Source organism: Electrophorus electricus, chromosome 24 (assembly GCF_041902795.1).
Source record: "Electrophorus electricus isolate QZ-2024a chromosome 24, ASM4190279v1, whole genome shotgun sequence".
Taxonomy (NCBI): Eukaryota; Metazoa; Chordata; class Actinopteri; order Gymnotiformes; family Gymnotidae; genus Electrophorus; species Electrophorus electricus.
This window is the reverse complement of record NC_137520.1, coordinates 13,600,399-13,607,711: the sequence shown is the minus strand read 5'-3', so window position 1 is coordinate 13,607,711 and position 7,313 is coordinate 13,600,399. Positions and strand designations below refer to the sequence as shown.

Here is a 7,313-nt window from a genome sequence, read left to right as displayed (position 1 = left end):
GGAGACTCTGTTTTCCTTTCTGTGAACGTATGATAGAAGGTGGGTCTGATGACAGACGGGGCGAACAGCGAGGACGATGAGGGAGAGAGAGAAGGAGAGAGGGAGAGAGGGAGAAATAGAAGGGGGTATCCAGGAGAAGGACTGAAAGAGGATGGAGTATAGGAAGAGTGGAGCAGAGAACGACAGACAGGCAAGAGATGAAGGAACAGAACCCTCTGGCACTGTGTGCATGTGTGTTTGAGTGTGCGTGTGTGTGTTTGAGTGTGTGTGTGTGTGTGTTTGAGTGTGTGTGTGTGTGTGTGTTTGTGTGTGTGTATGTGTGTGTGTGCGTGTGTGTGTGTGAGTGCACGTGTGTGTGTGTATGTGTGTGTGTGTGTGTGTGTGTGTGTGTGTGTTTGAGTGTACGTGTGTGTGTTTGTGTGTGTGTATGTGTGTGTGGGTGTGTTTGAGTGTGTGTGTGTGTGTGTGTTTGTGGGTGTGGGTGTTTTGTGTATATTTGTGGAGGTGTGCATGTGTGCGTGTGTGTGTGTGTATATGTGTGTGTGTGTATATGTGTGTGTGTGTGTGTGTGTGTGTGTGTGTGTGTGTGTGTGCGTGTGCATGTATGTGCATGCGTGTGTGTGTGTGCGCATGTGCATGTGTGGGTGTTTGTGTGTGTGTGTGTGTGTGTGTGCATGTGCATGTGTGGGTGTGGGTGTTTGTGTGTGTGTGTGTGTGTGTGTGTGTGTGTGTGTGTGTGTGTGTGTGTGTGTGTGTGTGTGTGATTTCATTGCTGGTGGCCTTCAGCCCCCCTGTAAGACATCCAGTAATGAACACCATCATCATCTACACACAGCTAACAGCGTGCGAACACTCTGCACAAGATGTGCTTATGAAGATGAGATTTCATTAACATTATTTCTCAAGAGTAAAAAAAGAAAACTTGTAATGGATTATGTTTCATGCCACATATTACTGAGGACTTCTGTTTAGCCATGTTGTTATTATCGGTTAGCCTTGTTGATGTCAACAAATCTTGTGAATATTTTTAATAGGTAAACATTGATCTATTTTGATGGAAGATTATGTAAAAACAAGAATTCTGCCTTTAAACAATGGTACAGGATCAGGGCCATGAACTAGCAGGTAAAATAGTTTCTGTGAGTATACGTGTTAAATTAGCATAAAGGTATTTAAAACCAAACCTCAAAACTAAAAGCATGTTTTTCTCATGACGTCCGGCAGACTTTACCACGACATTTGACCTTTGCCCTCAGGCCTAACCCTGGGGTGTCAGCACTGTCTTCTGCCCGAGCAAAGAAATGTGAACGTGTTCTCTCTCTCCCTCAGACACAAACTGCATTATGTCTTGTATGTGTGTGTGTATTTGTATGCCTGTGTATGTGTGTGTCGGTGTGCGTCTGTGTATGTGTTTGTGTCTATGTGAGTGTATGTGTGTCTGTGGGTGTGCGTGTATGTGTGTCTGTGTATGTGTGCGTCTGTGTGAGTGTATTTTAAGGCACCCTTTCGTCCAAAGATGAAATTAGCTTCATTCACCACTCTGGAACTGTGCAGTAAAAGCTCTAAGTCTGGTTGAGGGTGTCTAAAATCTACCTGATTGTAAATGTGTGCTCTGTCTGTGCTCAGATCTGTTATAATGCCACAATATATGGAGCAACAACACTTTACCAATCCCCAGTCTGTCATTAGTCCTATGTGAAGGCCCCGACATCTGCTTCTGTACGGTAGAGCCCAGCGGCTCCTCTGTGTGGCACACGGCCCCTGTCACTACAGCACAGGCGTCCCACTAGGGTCCACTGCCGTGGGCTTCCACTGGGTGCCACGGAGCCCATGACAGCTGCCTCAGGCAGTCCAAATGGGGACAGGTCTCGGAGTGACAGTCTGCTTGATGTGGTTAAGCAAGACCTAATATAATAGGATCTAACCTATAGAAATAGTGCTGGCTTTAAACAGAGGCAGAACAAGGCAGTTCAGGGTGAGGACAGACAGAAATCACTTAAAACAAAGAAATATGAGAGAGATGGACAGAAGAGAAAGAGGGAGAGATTAGAACAGAGAGATGGGAGGAAGAGAGGGAGAGATGGGTGGGGGATAGTGTAGTGATTTGTAGTGGCTAATAACAGCAGTGTGAGTCTCAGCAGTGCCGTGTTGTTTTAGTCTGATAGTGGTGTAGGCTCTGACTCCCACTCCAGGAATGCAGGACTCACAGAATCTCTGCTTTATCACCAAGACTGATTGACTCTGACGCCGCCACAATCTTACACACACACACACACACACACACACACACCCACACACACACACACACACACCCACACACACACACACACACACACACACACACACACACACACACACACACACACACACCTCCTAGGTCTCAGCAACAGGTAACATGGGAGTCGTTGCATCAGAAGTAAATTAAATTTGGGTCATTGCAAAGTGCACACACACATTTACTCATACACACATAAATGCACACACACGCGCACACACACACACACACACACACACACACACACACACACACAGGCCACACACAGTGCAGCCTTGAGGGTAATATTTCTAGACACAGAACTACAGGTTCAGAAGGGCATTTGAATGGACGCTCACTCAATGGAAGAGTGCACATCATACACACACATCACAAAGCACTCAACACTACTGTTTGCTTATTTGCTTTAATAATAAAATGTGTGTGTGTGTGCACATGTGTGTATGGGTGTGTGAAGTAATAGTTAAATGCAATAAAACAATAAATCATCAGTATTTTCAGCCAGTTAAGTTCAAAGCATTTGTATCCCAATACCAAACAAAACACTTTTTTTTTTCATTAGTATTAGCTCAACTTAAAGCTGATATACTGCTGTCATTATCTGGGTTCAGGTATAATGTACTTTATGGCATATGGGGTACTCAGCACACTGCCAACTCACTGACATAAACACCAATAACTACAGCACACTGCCAACTCACTGACACAAACACCAATAACTACAGCACACTGCCAACTCACTGACACAAACACCAATAACTACAGCACACTGCCAACTCACTGACACAAACACCAATAACTACAGCACACTGCCAACTCACTGACACAAACACCAATAACTACAGCACACTGCCAACTCACTGACACAAACACCAATAACTACAGCACACTGCCAACTCACTGACATAAACACCAATAACTACAGCACACTGCCAACTCACTGACGCAAACACCAATAACTACAGCACACTGCCAACTCACTGACACAAACACCAATAACTACAGCACACTGCCAACTCACTGACACAAACACCAATAACTACAGCACACTGCCAACTCACTGACGCAAACACCAATAACTACAGCACACTGCCAACTCACTGACGCAAACACCAATAACTACAGCACACTGCCAACTCACTGACGCAAACACCAATAACTACAGCACACTGCCAACTCACTGATGCAAACACCAATAACTACAGCACACTGCCAACTCACTGACACAAACACCAATAACTACAGCACACTGCCAACTCACTGACACAAACACCAATAACTACAGCACACTGCCAACTCACTGACGCAAACACCAATAACTACAGCACACTGCCAACTCACTGACGCAAACACCAATAACTACAGCACACTGCCAACTCACTGACGCAAACACCAATAACTACAGCACACTGCCAACTCACTGACGCAAACACCAATAACTACAGCACACTGCCAACTCACTGACACAAACACCAATAACTACAGCACACTGCCAACTCACTGACACAAACACCAATAACTACAGCACACTGCCAACTCACTGACGCAAACACCAATAACTACAGCACACTGCCAACTCACTGACGCAAACACCAATAACTACAGCACACTGCCAACTCACTGACGCAAACACCAATAACTACAGCACACTGCCAACTCATTTTGGAGTCTTATAATTTGAACTTTTGTAAAGAAAAGGTTAATGCCCCCCCCCCCCCCCCCCCCCCCGCCCCTTAGAAAACAGGAGCCACCTTAGAAAACAGACCTCAAAACACACCCAGTCTCTGGGCATGGACTCTGTGCTGAAACCTTTAACATTTTATGATGATTGGATAAAATAATCGTCTCCTGTTTTGGTTTAAATAATTTCTGGATAGTGGTGATATTTGAAAGCTTTACAGAACTGGATACACATTAACATAGATGTGGGACTATGCTTGAGGTATGGTCTCTCTCTCTCTCTCTCTCTCTCTCTCTCTCTCTGTGTGTGTGTGTGTGTGTGTGTGTGTGTGTGTGTGTGTGTGTGTGTCTCTCTAGAGAAGACTTAAGTTGTGGTTCATTGAAAATGTGATGGAAGGTGTTCATGAGGAATTTACATTAGCACCAAGAGAAAATAAACACACACACACGCACACATAGACATACACACACATAAATGTGCAGAAAGGAAGAGATACAGACAGTACTGTGGTGCAGTACTGTGGTCGCTCACACTGCGCTGTATTTCAGGCACAGTGCTTGTTTTGTGAGTCCCGTGTCTGTAAGCGTGCTCCTCAAAGCCAAAAGAAACCGCAGAGAGCTATTGAAATATCACGGTGTGTAGTTATGGAAATAGGATGGAAACGTAACGTGTGTTTGCTTATGTATGTGTGGAAAATAAGTATTGTGTGAGAAGTGTGTTGAGGAGAGGGAGAGAGAGAGAGAGAGAGAGAGAGAGAGAGAGAGAGAGAGAAAGAGAGAGAGAGAGAGAGAGAGCGAGAGAGAGAGAGAGCGAGAGAGAGAGAGAGAGAGAGAAAGAGAGAGAGAGAGAGAGTGAGAGGGAGAGAGAGAGAGAGAGAGAGTGAGAGAGAAAGAGAGAGAGAGAGAGAGAGAAAGAGAGAGAGAGAGAGAGAGAGAGAGAGAGAGAGAGAGAGAGAGAGAGAGAGGGGCATTGGTGTGTACCCTGTAATTGTGCATCTCTGTTTAAACAGTTCCAGTGTTAACTCTCTCTACCGACTTTTCCACATAGCTTCAACCAGCAGGTCTTGACCTCTAAGACACATGCTCCATTTTATTTCAATTAGAGTTCCAGAATTCCCGTTCTGTCTTCTCTTCAGCTCCCCCAGTGCCGTCTGCTCCTCTAGGCACAACTAGTTGCCCATGGCGGTGGGTTATTGGCCGTTGCCCCTGGTGATGGGTTATTGGCCGTTGCAGAGTTCCATGCTACATTAGCGTTGCTTGCAGCCAGAGAGAGGAGAGGAGGTCGTCATGGGAACCGAGCGCGCTTGGTTGGATTAGGCTGCTGACTGGAGGCTTCTCAGCTAGTCTCTTTACACTAATAAATTTACTTTTTTTTTAAACACTTGGCAACACACAGAAATCCTAATGCTTATTAGTTAGCACCATGCTAATGCTAACGGCACCGCCACTTGGAACGAGTTCATCTCACGCTTGAAAACAAGACCCCGGCGTTTTACAAGACCAAACGCAGACTTTTCGTCACCTAATGTATTTTGCAATTGCGTGATGACTTTTTCATGAGATTTTGTGGTTAAAAAGTTCACCTACGGCTCCTAAAAGTACACTGTTGTTTCAGGCAGACAGTCGGAGGCTGGAATCCAAGGTCAACATCTCTGTGTCAGCTGTGGATGTTGTGTATGTGCTTGATAAGTTAGCAGGGAAGGCTGAGACCGAGCATTTTAAAGCAGCTGCCATATTTTTGTTTCCAGTGGAACGTTTGATGTGACTCGAGCAACGTGCCACCTAACAGATCCAGTCGCTCACGCTGGTAGGCAGCAGCATCCATGATGGGATTCGACGTTTCTTTGGCTTTGATGCGGTCCAGTAGCCCGCTTCTCGTTATGTTCCGTGTACCTTTGCAATGAGCATCGCAACTTATAATAGCGTTGATACTTGTCATGTTTTGGAAACCAGGTTATTTATAAGTTTGCGTGTTTAGTCAGTGAATGCTTGCATGTGTGCATGTATGTGTTTGGAATGAATCAGTGCCACGCTGTGCTAGTGCAGAAGTGAGTGAGTGTAACTGCTGTTTAGAGCATGTCAGTCTCTGTGGCCGGGCCCTGTGGTGTAAAGTTCTCCTCCTGCAGGTATTGGGGAAATTGTTCATCTACCTGCATGAGTCTAACAGCAGCGAGGAACCTCAGCGTTTCACCAGCAGCCGCTCTGATCCCAGCAACAGCTGTATGACAAAGCAAACCCAGAGTAACACGGGACAGGCTGCTTCAGGGGTTACTTCTACATAGTTCACCTTTCTGTGTTGCTTTTATGATGTGCCAGGCACTCAGCTCTGACAGTGAGCCACTTAATCATGACCTCTCGTGACCTTGCAGTGCTCTTCACACATTCATCATTCTGTTTGCACTTACAGTAGTCCTGCAGGAAGCAATCACTGAACCCGCTCACACACACACACACACACACACACACACACACACACTCACGGGTGAAGGGGCGGGTGGGGGGTGAAGCTAGGGTGGAGGACAGGGCTCAGGAGATAAGCATAGTTATGCCTTCATTAATTAGATACACCTCTGAGGGTAGAATGCATCTCAAGCCAGTGTAGCAAATCGATAAATGAAGCACAAAAACTATTAAACTACTCAAACCACACAGCAAGTAGATAAATGGAAGAAAATGACTCTATAAAGAAGAGTTGATGTAACAAAACCCTGTGAAGGTATTTTACATGTGACAAAATCTCTCTCTCTCTCTCTCTCTCTCTCTCTCTCTCTCTCTCACACACACACACACACACATACACGCACACGCATGCACGCACACGCACAAACTCTTTACTAACTCTTTACTCTTTTTTGTGTGTGTGTGAGAGAGAGAGAGAGAGAGAGAGAGAGAGAGAAAGATGGAGAAAGAGAGAGCTACTGATTAGGATCAGATATAGGCGCCACTCTCTTACATGTTTGTCACCCCGGATCCTTGTAGTTCAAAGCTGAGATATGGGGTGTTGACAAGATGGTGTGTGTGTGTGTGTGCGTGCGTGCGTGCGTGCGTGTGTGTGTGTGTGCATGCACTGTTTGCTTTACTCTCTTCTTCATCTCTCCCTCATATACAGATAGTTTTGTGGAATCCTTAATAGTGTCTAAACCTCTGAGTGTCTGTAACGGTGAGACCAGCACAGCCTATTAAAAGCGCTGAGTTGCTGAGCAGAAGTCCTGCAGGTTCCCTTGCCTGCTTTAACATTTATACTAGAGACCTGGCAGCTCCAAGAGGCTGTGTTCCTCCAACTCTTACCTGTCGCTCCTCAGCACATCAGCAGGGGTGAAGCTCGTCTGCCTTGGTGATAATCGCAGTCACACTGTTC

The 7,313-nt window shown here is 45.7% G+C and overlaps 1 long non-coding RNA gene across 2 annotated transcripts in view; it reads right to left on the bottom strand.

Annotated features, from left to right (window-relative positions):
- Nucleotides 1–7,313, bottom strand: part of LOC145653379 (uncharacterized) — a 44,634-nt gene that overhangs the window by 36,898 nt on the left and 423 nt on the right. Inside the window, exons 3-4 of one of the 2 annotated variants that reach the window (XR_014119668.1) lie at nucleotides 7,244–7,313; nucleotides 1–141 (exon numbers count right to left, since the gene is read on the bottom strand). The exon at nucleotides 1–141 is cut by the window's left edge and continues 327 nt beyond it. This is a non-coding gene — a long non-coding RNA (uncharacterized LOC145653379). The remainder of the gene's footprint in view (nucleotides 142–7,243) is intronic. The other variant, XR_014119667.1, reaches the window with a different exon arrangement.